The sequence below is a fragment of the Otolemur garnettii genome, unplaced genomic scaffold (genome assembly GCF_000181295.1).
Source record: "Otolemur garnettii isolate 467f Iridium unplaced genomic scaffold, OtoGar3 scaffold00011, whole genome shotgun sequence".
Classification (NCBI taxonomy): Eukaryota; Metazoa; Chordata; class Mammalia; order Primates; family Galagidae; genus Otolemur; species Otolemur garnettii.
Genome location: NW_003852406.1, coordinates 27350282 through 27362345, shown reverse-complemented (window position 1 = coordinate 27362345; position 12064 = coordinate 27350282). Strand labels below are relative to the sequence as shown.

At 41.1% G+C, this 12064-nt stretch overlaps 1 protein-coding gene across 2 annotated transcripts in view; it reads left to right on the top strand.

Annotated features, from left to right (window-relative positions):
• LOC100940579 (paired amphipathic helix protein Sin3a) overlaps positions 1-12064 on the top strand; it is a 76848-nt gene that overhangs the window by 12574 nt on the left and 52210 nt on the right. The window lies entirely within an intron of this gene.

Sequence of the window (12064 nt, the reverse complement as noted above, 5' to 3'; positions counted from 1 at the left end):
CACAGCTCAAAAAAACCTTAACTTCCTGGGCTTAAGCGATTCTCTTGCCTCAGCCTCCCAAGTAGCTGGGACTACAGGCACCTGCCACAACACCTAGCTATTTTTTGGTTGTAGTTGTTGTTTGGCAGGCCAGGGCTGGATTTGAACCTGCCATCTCTGGTGTATGTGGCTGGCGCCTTAGCTGCTGAGCTACAGGTGCCAAGCCTCTTTTTCAAACTTTTATTAATGAGACAGGGTCTTGCTGTGTTGCCCAGGCTGAACTCCCAACTCTTGGCTCCTCCTGTCTCAGCCTGCCAAGGCTTATAGTTGGGGACTACAAGCTTGAACCACCACACCCAGGTGGTGCATTCTTTCTTTATTTATTTATTTGAGACAGAGTCTCCCTGTGTCGCCCTCGGTAGAGTGTTGTAGCATCACAGCTCACAGCAGCCTCAAATTCTTGTGCTTAAGCGGTTATCTTGCCTCAGCCTCCCAAGTAGCTGGGACTTAAGCACCTGCCACAACGCCTGGCTATTTTTTGGTTGCAGTTGTCGTTGTTTGGCAGGCCCTCGCTCAAACCTGCCAGCTCCAGTGTATGTGGCTGGTGTCCTAGCTGCTAAGCTACAAGTGCCAAGCCTATAATGTTTTCTTTATAATTGTAGCCAGCATATCTCCTGTTACACTTAGTCTGTTGTTTTACATCATTTTTAGTTAATTTATAGGAAGTTTGGCACACTAAATGTTAATTGCCTTGGAAATAGGGAAACATGATTTCCTTTTAATATATCTGCCTACTATAAATTCTTGAAATTTTTTAAACTTTTCATTTAACATTTAACAAAATAATTTTAGACTTCATAAAAGTTGGAAAAATAATCCAAAGAATTGCCACATAACTATCACCCAGATTCTGCAAGTGCATCTTTCAAAACCATGATCCAATGATCTAAATCAGAAAATTAACATTGCTAATAATTAATAATACCTTTTGAATTTAACTTGTTTCCTGTTCATTTCCTATCTAGAACAATAGGCATAACATCAGTGTCAGTTGGACCCAGTTTTAATTTTTGAGTAGACCCAACTACTTGTGATAATGTGTGTTTCAGGACTTTTTGTGAAACAGAAAATTTACTTTTTTTTAAAGGAGTAAACTCATTTTAACCATTACTATTTATTTATCTAAGTAAGACATGTTATGTGGTCTTAGTGATCTTATTTTTCCTGTATCTTGACATACTTTGGTATTTCATCAACCTAGGATTATTTTATCATTACTCATCAATTATTCCCAAATATGCTTAAAAAAAAGACTAAAATAATAGGATAATGGGAGAATGATGGAATTGCTTTAAAAGATAATGCAGTAGTGAAATAAATCATTCTTGGTTAACACTTCAGTTTTCTTACTACTTTGCCTGAAACATTACAGCATCTTTTAAGATAGTGTAAAAGAAGTCAGGAGATACCATAAAATACTATAAGAAGTCAGGGGAGACCATAAGATACTGTAAGATGTTAACATTTGGAGAATTTAGATGAAGGGTATATGATAATTTTAAACTATTTTTATAACTTTTCAGCTTTCATTAAACATTTGAGAGAGAATCCATAATTTTTCATTTTCCTTATTTTCATAATGGCAAAGAGAAGAAAATTGATTGATTAGTGGAGGTGTTTGTTTTTTTTTTTTTTTGAGACAGAGCCTCAGGCTGTCCCCCTGAGTAGAGTGCTGTGGCATCATAGCTCATAGCAACCTCCAACTCCTGGGCTCAAGCGAGTCTCCTGCCTCCGCCTCCCAAGTAGCTGGGACCACAGGCACCCACCACAATGCCCGGCTATTTTTTTGGTTGCAGCCGTCATTGTTGTTTGCCTGGCCCAGGCTGGACTCGAAACCACCACCTGAGGTGTATGTCGCTGGCACCTTAGCCACTTGAACTAACAGGCACCGAGCCAGTGGAGGTGTTTTATAGTTGTTAGAGGAACTAGTAGATAAGTGCAGTGTGACAGCAGTACTTTTAGACTGTTAGGCTGATGGTAAAATTGATGGTATAAATCACGTCACAAAACATGAGTACATATTTAAGATGATTATACCCTAGGTGGTTTCCCCAAACTTAAGAATTTATGAGTGTGCAGTAAATTTCTGAGAGAAAAAGAAGAAAAACATTGTCTTCATCCAAGTAGTCATTCAACAGGACTTTAGAATGTGATTTTTTTTTTTAAAAAAAGACTGAGTCTTGCTCTGTCTCCCAGGCTAGAGTATAGTGGTGTTTATAGCTCACTGTAATCTTGAACTTCTGAGCCTAGAACTACAGTTGCATGTCTTCATACCTGACAGGGTTTTTTGTTATTGTTTGTTTTGTTTTTGTTCTTTTAGAGACTAGATCTCAATATGTTGCCCTGATTACACTCACAGACTCCTGCCTAGTTCAAACAATCTTCCCACCTCAGTCTCCCAAGTAGCTAGAACTAGAGGTATACCACTGAGCTAAGCTTTGAATGTGATTCTTTTTTTTTTTTTTTTTTTTTTTTTTTGAGACAGTCTCACTATGTTGCCTTTGGTAGAGTGCTCTGGTGTCATAGCTTACAGCAACCTCAAACTCTTGAGCTCAAGTGATCGTCTTACCTCAGCCTCCCAAGTATCTGGGCCTATAGGCACCCACCAGGCATGGTGGCATACACTTATGATCCTAGCTACTCAGAGGCTAAGGCAGGGAATTGAATTGCTTGAGCCCAAAAATTTGAGATTGCAGTGAGCTATGATGATGTCACTGCATGCTAGCCAAGGAGACAGAGCAAAACTCTGTCTCAAAGAAAAAAGAAAACAAGGAAAAAATTTTTTCTTTTGGTTTGATTCAAGATTATATCAATACAAACTTAAGAGGTACTGTAGGGTCAGCCATAAAGTAAATACATTTATTAAATAATAATGTACTGTATACTTTAGTTTCCTAAAATGTTCTGGGATAAGGGCAGTTTTTATTCTATATACACTATGAGCTTATCTACCCTAAAGTAATTATTTGCCTTCATCTAAACCAATTATTTGTTAAATTTAACCTCACTGAAAGATATTATTCTTTTAAGTTTGATGTTGCATTTGGATTTTAATAATCATGAAGAAATGCCTGGGTTTAGGTTGTAGAACTAGAAGATTGACCTATTTTTCTTCTGAGAAGGTTAGCTTTTATCTCTGCCTTTCTAGCATTTGTCTGAAATATGTCTTTTCTCCCCAGTTATTCCACTGTTTTCTAGAAATTTCCAGCAATGTCAGAATTACCCTTTCTGCTTGCTTTATTTGGGAATTATGACTCTTTGCATGGTTTAGAGCCATTTCCCACTTTTTTTTTTTGAGACCGAGTCTTACTTTGTTACCCTCGGTAGAGTGCTATAGCATCACAGCTCACAGCAACCTCAAACTCCTGGGCACAAGTGATCCTTTTGCTTTGGCCTCCCAAATGGTTCAGACTACAGGCACCTGCCACAGTGCCCAGCTAGGTCTTGCTCTAGCTCAGGCTGGTCTTGAATTCCTGAGCTTGGGCAGTACTCCCACCTCAGTCTCCCAAAGTGCTAGGATTATAGGCGTGACCCACTGTGCCCTGCATTTCTCACGTTTTACTATAACTCACTTTTACATAACTTTGGGTCTTCTGTTGCCGTTATTTACCTTAATCATCACCCCCTGGTTTCTGTCCCTCAAAGTGCTCTTGTTTTTCTTTTTATAATTCTATCTTCATAGACTAGAGTTCTTTCCTTTCCCCTCCCTTTCCCCTTCTTTTTTTCTGACATGGTCTCACTCTGTCATCTCTGTCATCATGGCTTACTTCAACCTCAAATTCCAGGGTTCAAGTGGTCTTCCTCAGCCTCTCCAGTAGCTGGGACTGTGGGTATATGCCACTATGTTTGGCTAATTTTTCATGTTTGGCTTTTTTTTTTTTTTTTAAGAGATGAGGTTCTGGGAGGGGGTTTGGAGGGATCACTTCTGAGGTTTATCTTATAGGGGTACAAGTGAATCTTTCTAAGAGTAGAATGTGAACGTTTTAAAACAATAACTGAGAAAATGACATGAAGGCTGTGTTGACCAGTTTGATGGAAGTATTTCGGATTGCATGTGAAAACCCCACACTGTACCCCAGAAGTGCATTAATATACATAGTTACCATTCAATTAAAAAAAAAAAAAAAAGAAATGAGGTTCTCACTCTTGCTCAGGCCATTTTTCTTTTGATGTGAAATGTAACGGAAAACTTTAGTACATTTTGTGTGTGTGTGTATATATTTATGTGAAATGATACTATGTATTCTATAGCTTGCTCATTTCAACTTGTTATGTGTGTTTTTGGTTTTTTTTTTTTGAGACAGAGTCTCATTGTTACCCTCAGTAGAGTGCTGTGGCATCTCATCTCACAGCAACCTCAAACTCTTGGGCTCAAGTGATTCTCCTGCTTCAGCCTCCCAAGTAGCTGGGACTACAGGCACCCGCCACAATCCCCAGCTATTTTTTGTTGCAATAGTCATTGTTGGTTAGCTGGCCACAGCCAGGTTCAAATCCGCCACCTTTGGTGTATGTGGCTGGCACGGATACCACTGCTTCTGGAGGCCTAGCCAACTTGGTATGTCTTAAAGTTCTTACTTTGTACTTGTAGATGAAATTTTTTCTAATTGCTACATAGTAATAAGGATGTATCAAGTTTACTTATGTTTTGATGGACCTTTAGATTTTTTTTTTTTTTTTTGAGACAGAGCCTCAAGCTGTCCCCCTGGGCAGAGTGCCGTGGCATTACAGCTCACAGCAACCTCCAACTCCTGGGCTCAAGCGAGTCTCCTGCCTCCGCCTCCCAAGTGGCTGGGACCACAGGCGCCTGCCACAACGCCCGGCTATTTTTTGGTTGCAGCCGTTATTGTTGTTTGGCGGGTCCGGGCTGGGGATTCGAACCCGCCACCTTAGGTGTACATGGCTGGCGCCTTAGCCGGTTGAGCTATAGGCGCCGAGCCGACCTTTAGATTTTCATTGCTGCAATAAATATACTTGACAAATGTGTAGGATAGAGACCTGGAAGTGTTGTTGCTAAGCGGTTACAGGATGTACACCTTTTAAATTTTAATAAATACCTATAAGTTTCTGAGAACAATGGCTCATGTCTGTAATCCCAGCACTTTGGGAAGCTGAGGTAGGAGGATTGCATGAGGCCAGGAGTTTGAGATCGCCTGGGCAAAAATGAGACCCTCTTCTCCATAAAAAATTGAAAAAATCAGCCAGGCGTAATGGTATATGCCTATACTTCTAGCTACTTAGGAGGCTGAGCCAGGAGGATTGCTGAAGCCCAGGGATTGGGGTTGCAGTTAGCTGTTATTATTCCATCGCTCTCTAGTCTAAGGGACAAAGCAAGAACCTGTTTCACAAAAACCAAAATTTACACCAATAGTGGGTACCCTTGCCCACCCTGATACCATTTTTTTTTAATTTTTGCCAGTTTCTTCAGGTAAATATTACTTTACTTTTTTTTTTTTTTCCTTTTGATTACTAGTGAGACTATATATGGTTCTCACTACCAGTAGTTTTAGGGCTCAGAATCATCTATCACCTTTATATCTGCCCAGTGAACATTTGTTGACTGAATGAGCGGATGCTGCCAAAGTATTCCAGCCTCTAGGTTGAGGCTGAAGAAAGGATGAGTTAGCTAAGTGTGTGAGAGGTTAAAAAAAAGCCAGAATTGCTTAATGCATGTGTACCTTAAATAAGTAAGGGGAGTCTTCCTTTTCTTTTCTTCTCTTTTGTGAGAAGTAGGATAGTGAAGTGGTTAAGAGTTCAGGCCCTGGAGGCAGATTTCCTGGATTCATATCCCAACTTTGCTTATTAGCCATGCAACCTTGGGCAGTTTATTTAATGTTTGTATTTCAGATTCCTCATTTGTAAAATAGAGAATAGAAGTACCTTGCTTGTAGAGTTGCTTGAGGTTTAAATAAATTAATATTGGTAAATTGTATAGAGTATATTTGGGACTCAATATATTTAACTGTTATTCTTTCCTTTTTTTTTTTTTTTCTTTTTGAAATAGAGCCTCAAGCTGTCCCCCTGGGTAGAGTGCCGTGGTGTCACAGTTCACAGCAACCTCCAACTCCTGGGCTCTAGTGAGTCTCCTGCTTCAGCCTTACAAGTAGCTGGGACCACAGGCACCCACCACAACGCCTGGCTATTTTTTTTTTTTTTTTTCTTTTTAGTTGCAGCCGTCATTGTTTTTTTGGTGGGCTCGGGCTGGATTCGAAACCACTACCTTAGTTGTATGTGGCTGGCGCCTTAGCCACTTGAGCCACAGGCGCCAAGCCTATTCTTTCCTTTTTGTAAATACAGTACAATTGGCCCCTGTTATCCATGGATTCAACCAATCATGGATCAAAATTATTCAGGGGAAAAAAAAAGTCCTATAGAGTTGCAAAAAGCAAAATTTGAATTTGCCACATGCTGAATGCTATGCCAAATCCATACAAATGAAGTGATGTGTAGGCATTATTAGGTATTATACATAATCTAGAGATGATTTAAAATATACGGAAGGATGTGTGTAGGTTATATGCAAATTCTGTGCCATTTTATGTAAGGGATTTGAGCATTCATGGATTTTGGTATCCATGGGGGCCCTGGAATGAATCACCATGGATACTAGGGACAACTGTATTTGAATGTCTGTAATGTGTTAGGCCTGTGGGGAATATAAACAAAGTTGAAAAGGATCCTACTTTGAAGACACTTACAAATTTAAGACTTGTTTAGGGGACCCATAAGATCAGGGCTAGATATGGACCAGAAGGAGAGAATAAGTAACTTCAGTTCCTCTCCCAATCTGTAAGGAATGATTTTGTAGGCTAAACTAAGGACTTTGGATTATATTTTAAGTGATGGGAAGCCAGTGATGGATTTATAGCTGGATTGGATTTGTGGGGGTATTTTTGGATTGAATTTGTGTTTGAGGCAGATCATTTTGAAAGCAACATAGAGGATAGACTGGAGAGGGAGAGAAGTACATTGACAAAGAGTTGAGGTGAGGGATGAAAGGGCCTGACGATGAGGGAGTGACTGTATGACTAGATGGGAAGGGATTGATTTGAGAGGCATTTAGGAAATAGGATTATGGGTGATGATTTGTTAAAGGAGTAAGGTATTGTTTAGAGAAGGTTAAATCTCCTCAGTGTTGTAGAGGCAGTCTGGAAAGCAAACTCTGGATGTGAATGAAATTAAATATTTTATTTAAAATCACGATCACTTTATAAAAGAAATGATGTGGGGTTTGGGGGTGTTTTTATTTTTTTTTTGGAGACAATGTATCACTCTGTTGCCTGGGCTAGCATGCAGTGGGATCATTATAGCTCACTGTAAACTTGAGCTCCTATGCTGAAGCCATCCTTCTGCCTCAACCTCCCAAGTAGGTGGGACTACAAGTGCATGCACCAATATGCCTGGCTAACTTTTGTTTGTAGAGATAGGGTCTCGCTTGTTGCCCAAGCTGGTCTTGAACTCCTGGGTACAAGCAATCTTCCACCTTGGCCCTTTTCTAAGTGCTGGGATTACAGGAGTAAGTCACCACACCTGGCCCAAAAGAAATCTTTTTTTTTTTTTTTTTTTTTTTGAGAGAGAGAGAGAGAATCTCACTATGTCACCCTCACTAGAGTGCCTTGGCGTGACAGCTCACAGGAACCTCAAACTCTTGGGGCTTAAGCAATGGCCTCAGCCTCCCAAGTAGAAGAAATGATATTTTAATTACAAAAAGATAGGGCACGTTATCAGAATAAAGCCTACTACTTTAGTAGTTGATGTATGAAGGTCTCACTACAATCTTCCCCTCCCCCCTTTTTCCTATAGACTGGTCCATAGATGAGCATTTGGGAATTATAAATATAGTCTAATATAGTTCCTTTGCACATCAGAAAACAGGACCAAAGTTACAAATCTTCATGATAGAATTTGGGCTAGAACCCAGTTCTTGACAGGTATTCTAGTGTATTTTTCATAGTCCTATGCAGATCTGATCTATGTTCAGATCTAAAATTGGTTTACTATTTATAAAATATTGACTTGGCTTTCAGTTAGAGATTAATCTCAGGTGAGCTAAGCAATCTAGGTTTCAAGCCATTAGAATCCAAGATCAAACCACGGTTTAAGTAGGTCATGAATATACATAGAAGTAGCAGCTAAGAAAGTCTTTTTAGACTTTTTACTCTGTCTACTTACTAGACCCAATTCCTCATCCCCAAATAGGTTGAAATTTAGTGTTCATAGTGATTCGATTGACTCTTTTTCTTTTTATTGAGACAAAGTCTCAAGCTATTAAAGTGGGTAGAGAGCACCCTGGCATCACAGCTCAAAGCAACCTCAAACTCTTGGGCGTAAGTAATTCTCTTGCCTCAACTTGGCCTCCCAAGTAGCAGGGACTATAGGTGCCCGCCACAATGCCCAGCTATTTTTTGTTGTTGTTGTTGCAGTTGTTGTTTTAGCTGGCCCGGGCCAGGTTCGAACTTGCCAACCTCAGTGTATGTATTGAGACCAAGTCTTACTCTGTTGCCCAAGGTAGAGTGTCATGGCATCATCATCGCTCACAGCAACCTCAAACTCCTAGGTTCAAGTTATCCTTTTGCCTCAGCCTCCTGAGTAACTGGGACTACAAGCATACAGCATCATGCCTGTGTAGGGCTCTTGCTCAGGCTGATCTCCAAATCATGAGCTCAAACAATCCACCCACCTTAGCCTCTCAGAGTGCTAGGATTACAGGCGTGAGCCACTGGACTAGTCTTGATCAGTGGTTATTAAAATATGAAATAGCATGTATAAATCTATATTTCCAATTCTTTAATTTTTGAAATATTAAGCTGAACATACTTTTTCATACCAGAAAAACCTAGGAAGATATAACCAGTTATAACATTTTAGATTTTTGTCTCCTCTGCAGCTGTCAGCAGTGTGTTTTCAGCTCTGTTTAACTGCATTCAACATACTGTCACACACATAGACTTTGGAGACTTCATCCTTTGATCTGAAGTAACTGGCCATAGAGGGAGCATATCTGTGACTTGAGTTTTACAAAAAGATTTAAAAGTGGCAGGTGGTGCCTAAGCGGCTAAGGCGCCAGCCACATACACCAGAGTTGGCAGGTTCAAATCTAGCCCGGGCCCGCCAAACAATGACAACTACAACCAAAAAATAGCCAGGCATTGTGGCGAATGCCTGTAGCCTCAGCTACTTGGGAAGCTGAGGCAAGAGAATCACTTGAGCCCAGGAGTTGGAGGTTGCTGTGAGCTGTAATGCCATGGCACTCTACCCAGAGCGATAGCTTGAGGCTCTGTCTCAGAAAAAAATAAAAAATAAAAGTGGCCAGCTTGCAAATTAAACAGTTGTGTTCCTCTGTCAGGGATTCACTTGGGTTTCTGAGGCATGAGAAAAACCTAAAACTTTGTCAAGGCTAGGCATTAAAGAGTGGCAAGCAGGTTGAGGACCGAGAAGAGGTGAAACACTACTTATGAAGACTGCTTTCCTTTCATCCTGTGGTCCCAGAGGATGAAAAAAGTGGATGAGTGGACTCAAAAATTGGGCTTTCTTTAACTTACAAAAAGAACCTTACTTCAGGTGATGGGATTGGCTTGCTAAAATCTGCCATTATCACTGTAATTTTTATCTTCTTACCACTGCAGTGGTGTCTTTTTTTTGAGACAGAGCCTCAAGCTATCCTCCTGAGTAGAGTGCTGTGGCATCACAGCTCACAGCAACCTCCATCTCCTGGGCTCAAGCGAGTCTCCTGCCTCAGCCTCCCAAGTAGCTAGGACCATAGGCACCCGCCACAACAACCGGCTATTTTTTTTTTTTTTTTTGGTTGCAGCTGTCATTGTTGTTTTGGCAGCCCGGGCTGGATTCAAACCCACCACCTTAGGTGTATGTGGCTGGCACCTTAGCCACTTGAGCCACAGGCGCCGAGCCAATGGTGTCTTATTTAAGAGATTTTTTTGGGACTGTAAAAGTGGTGGGGCTTGACTCCATTTTTCTTTGGATGACTAGAGCATTCTTTCTTATCAATGGTGTGTTCTGCTTCCGTTAGTGACACAGCTGTTGGAAAAGCACTGGAAACATCCATGTGGATTTCTGAGCAGTGTTAGTAGAGTTCTTACGTCCTGCAAGAAGTAAAGTCTTCCCAGCAGAAGTGTTATAAGCTAAGGGAATTTGTTCTTGTATTAAAGAATGTTAAAAAGAGGACACTGTCTGTGGCTCAAAGGAGTAAAGTGCCAGCCCCATATACAGGAGGTGGCGGGTTCAAACCTGGCCCTGGCCAAAAAAAAAAATTCAGAAAAAAAAGAAAAAGAATGTTAAAAAGAGCAAGGTGTCTGGGCACAGTGGTGTACCTCTAATCCTACTGCTTTGGGAGGCTGAGGTGGATTGAGGATCGCTTGAATCCAAGAGTTAAAAACCTTGGGTTCTTGAACAAGAGCCAGACCCTGTCTCTACAAAAAATAGAAAAATTGGCTCGGTGCCTGTAGCACAGTGGTTACCGTGCCAGCCATATACACTGAAACTGGCGGGTTCGAACCTGACCCAGGCCAGCTAAACAACAATGACAACTGCAACAAAAAATAGCTGGGCATTCTGGTGGGCACCTGTATGTAGTCCCAGCTACTTGGGAGGCTGAGGCAAGAGAATCGCTTAAACCTAATAGTTGGAGATTGCTGTGAGCTGTGACACCAAGACACTATTGAGGATGACATAGTGGTACTCGGTCTCAAAAAAAAAGAAAAAAGAAAAATTAGCTGGGTACAATGTTACAGGTCTGTTTTCTAGCTACTCAAGAAGTGGAGGCAGGAGAATTGGTCCAACCCAAGAGTTTGAGGCTGCAGTAAGCCATGATGATGCCATTGTACTCTAGTCTTAGAGATAGAGCAAGACTCTGTCTCAAAACAATAACACCAGAAGAAAATTTAGAAGTGATCTATTCCTGCTTTCTTATTTTATAGTTGGAGAAACTGAAACCTACATAGAATGAGGAACTTATTGAAATGTACACAGCTTCTTCAATTGGCAAGTTTAGAACTTTGTCCTCTTTATTTCTGGCCCAGTGTTCTTTCCATACCATTTTAATTGTTGAAACTTTTTTTTTTTTGAGGTAGTCTAACTTTGTAGCCCTCAGTAGAGTGAAATGGCATTGTAACTAACAGCAACCTCAAACTGTTGGGCTCAAGCAATCCTCTTGCCTCAGCCTCCTGAGTAGCTGGAACTATAGGTGCCCACCACAACACCTGGCTAGTTTTAGAGATGGGGTCTCCCTCTTGCTCAGGCTGGTTTCCAACTCCTAAGCTCAGGAAATTCACCCTCCTTGGCCTCCCAGAATGTAAGGATTACAGGTATGAGCCACAGCACCTGGCCCAACAATTTTAGGGTTTTTTGGTTATTTTTTTGAGACGGAGTCTCAAGCTGTTTGCCTGGGTAGAGTGCTGTGGCATCATAGCTCACAGCAGCCTCCACTTTTGGGCTCGAGTGATACTCTTGCCTCAGTTTTTTCTATTTTTAGTAGAGACAGGGTTTTGCTTTTGCTCAGGTTGCTCTTGAACTCATGAGCTCAAGCAATCTACCTGCCTCAGCCTCCCAGAGTGCTAGGATTATAGGCATGAGCTGAGCCCCACCTTTTTTTTTTTTTTTTTTTTAAAGATGGGAGTCTTGTTCTGTTCATCCAGGCTGGAGGGCATTGATCATAACTCACTGCAACCTCCAACTCCTGGGCTCATGTGATCTTCCTGCTTTAGCATCTGGAGTGTCTGGGACCCCAGGTGCATGCCACTACACCTGGCTGATATTTTTATATTTTTGTAGAGATAGGGGTCTGTTGCCCAGGCTGGTCTCTAAATCCTGGGCTTAAGTGATCATGGTGCCCCAGTCTCCTAAGTAAATAGGATTACAGGAACGAGATACTACACCCATTTACTTGAAACAGTTTTTAAAATTAGACAACAATTATAATACTAGGTTTTGAGAGGAGTTAAAAAGAAGCATTTGGGCTCGGCGCCTGTGGCTCAAGCGGCTAAGGCGCCAGCCACATACACCTAAGGTGGCG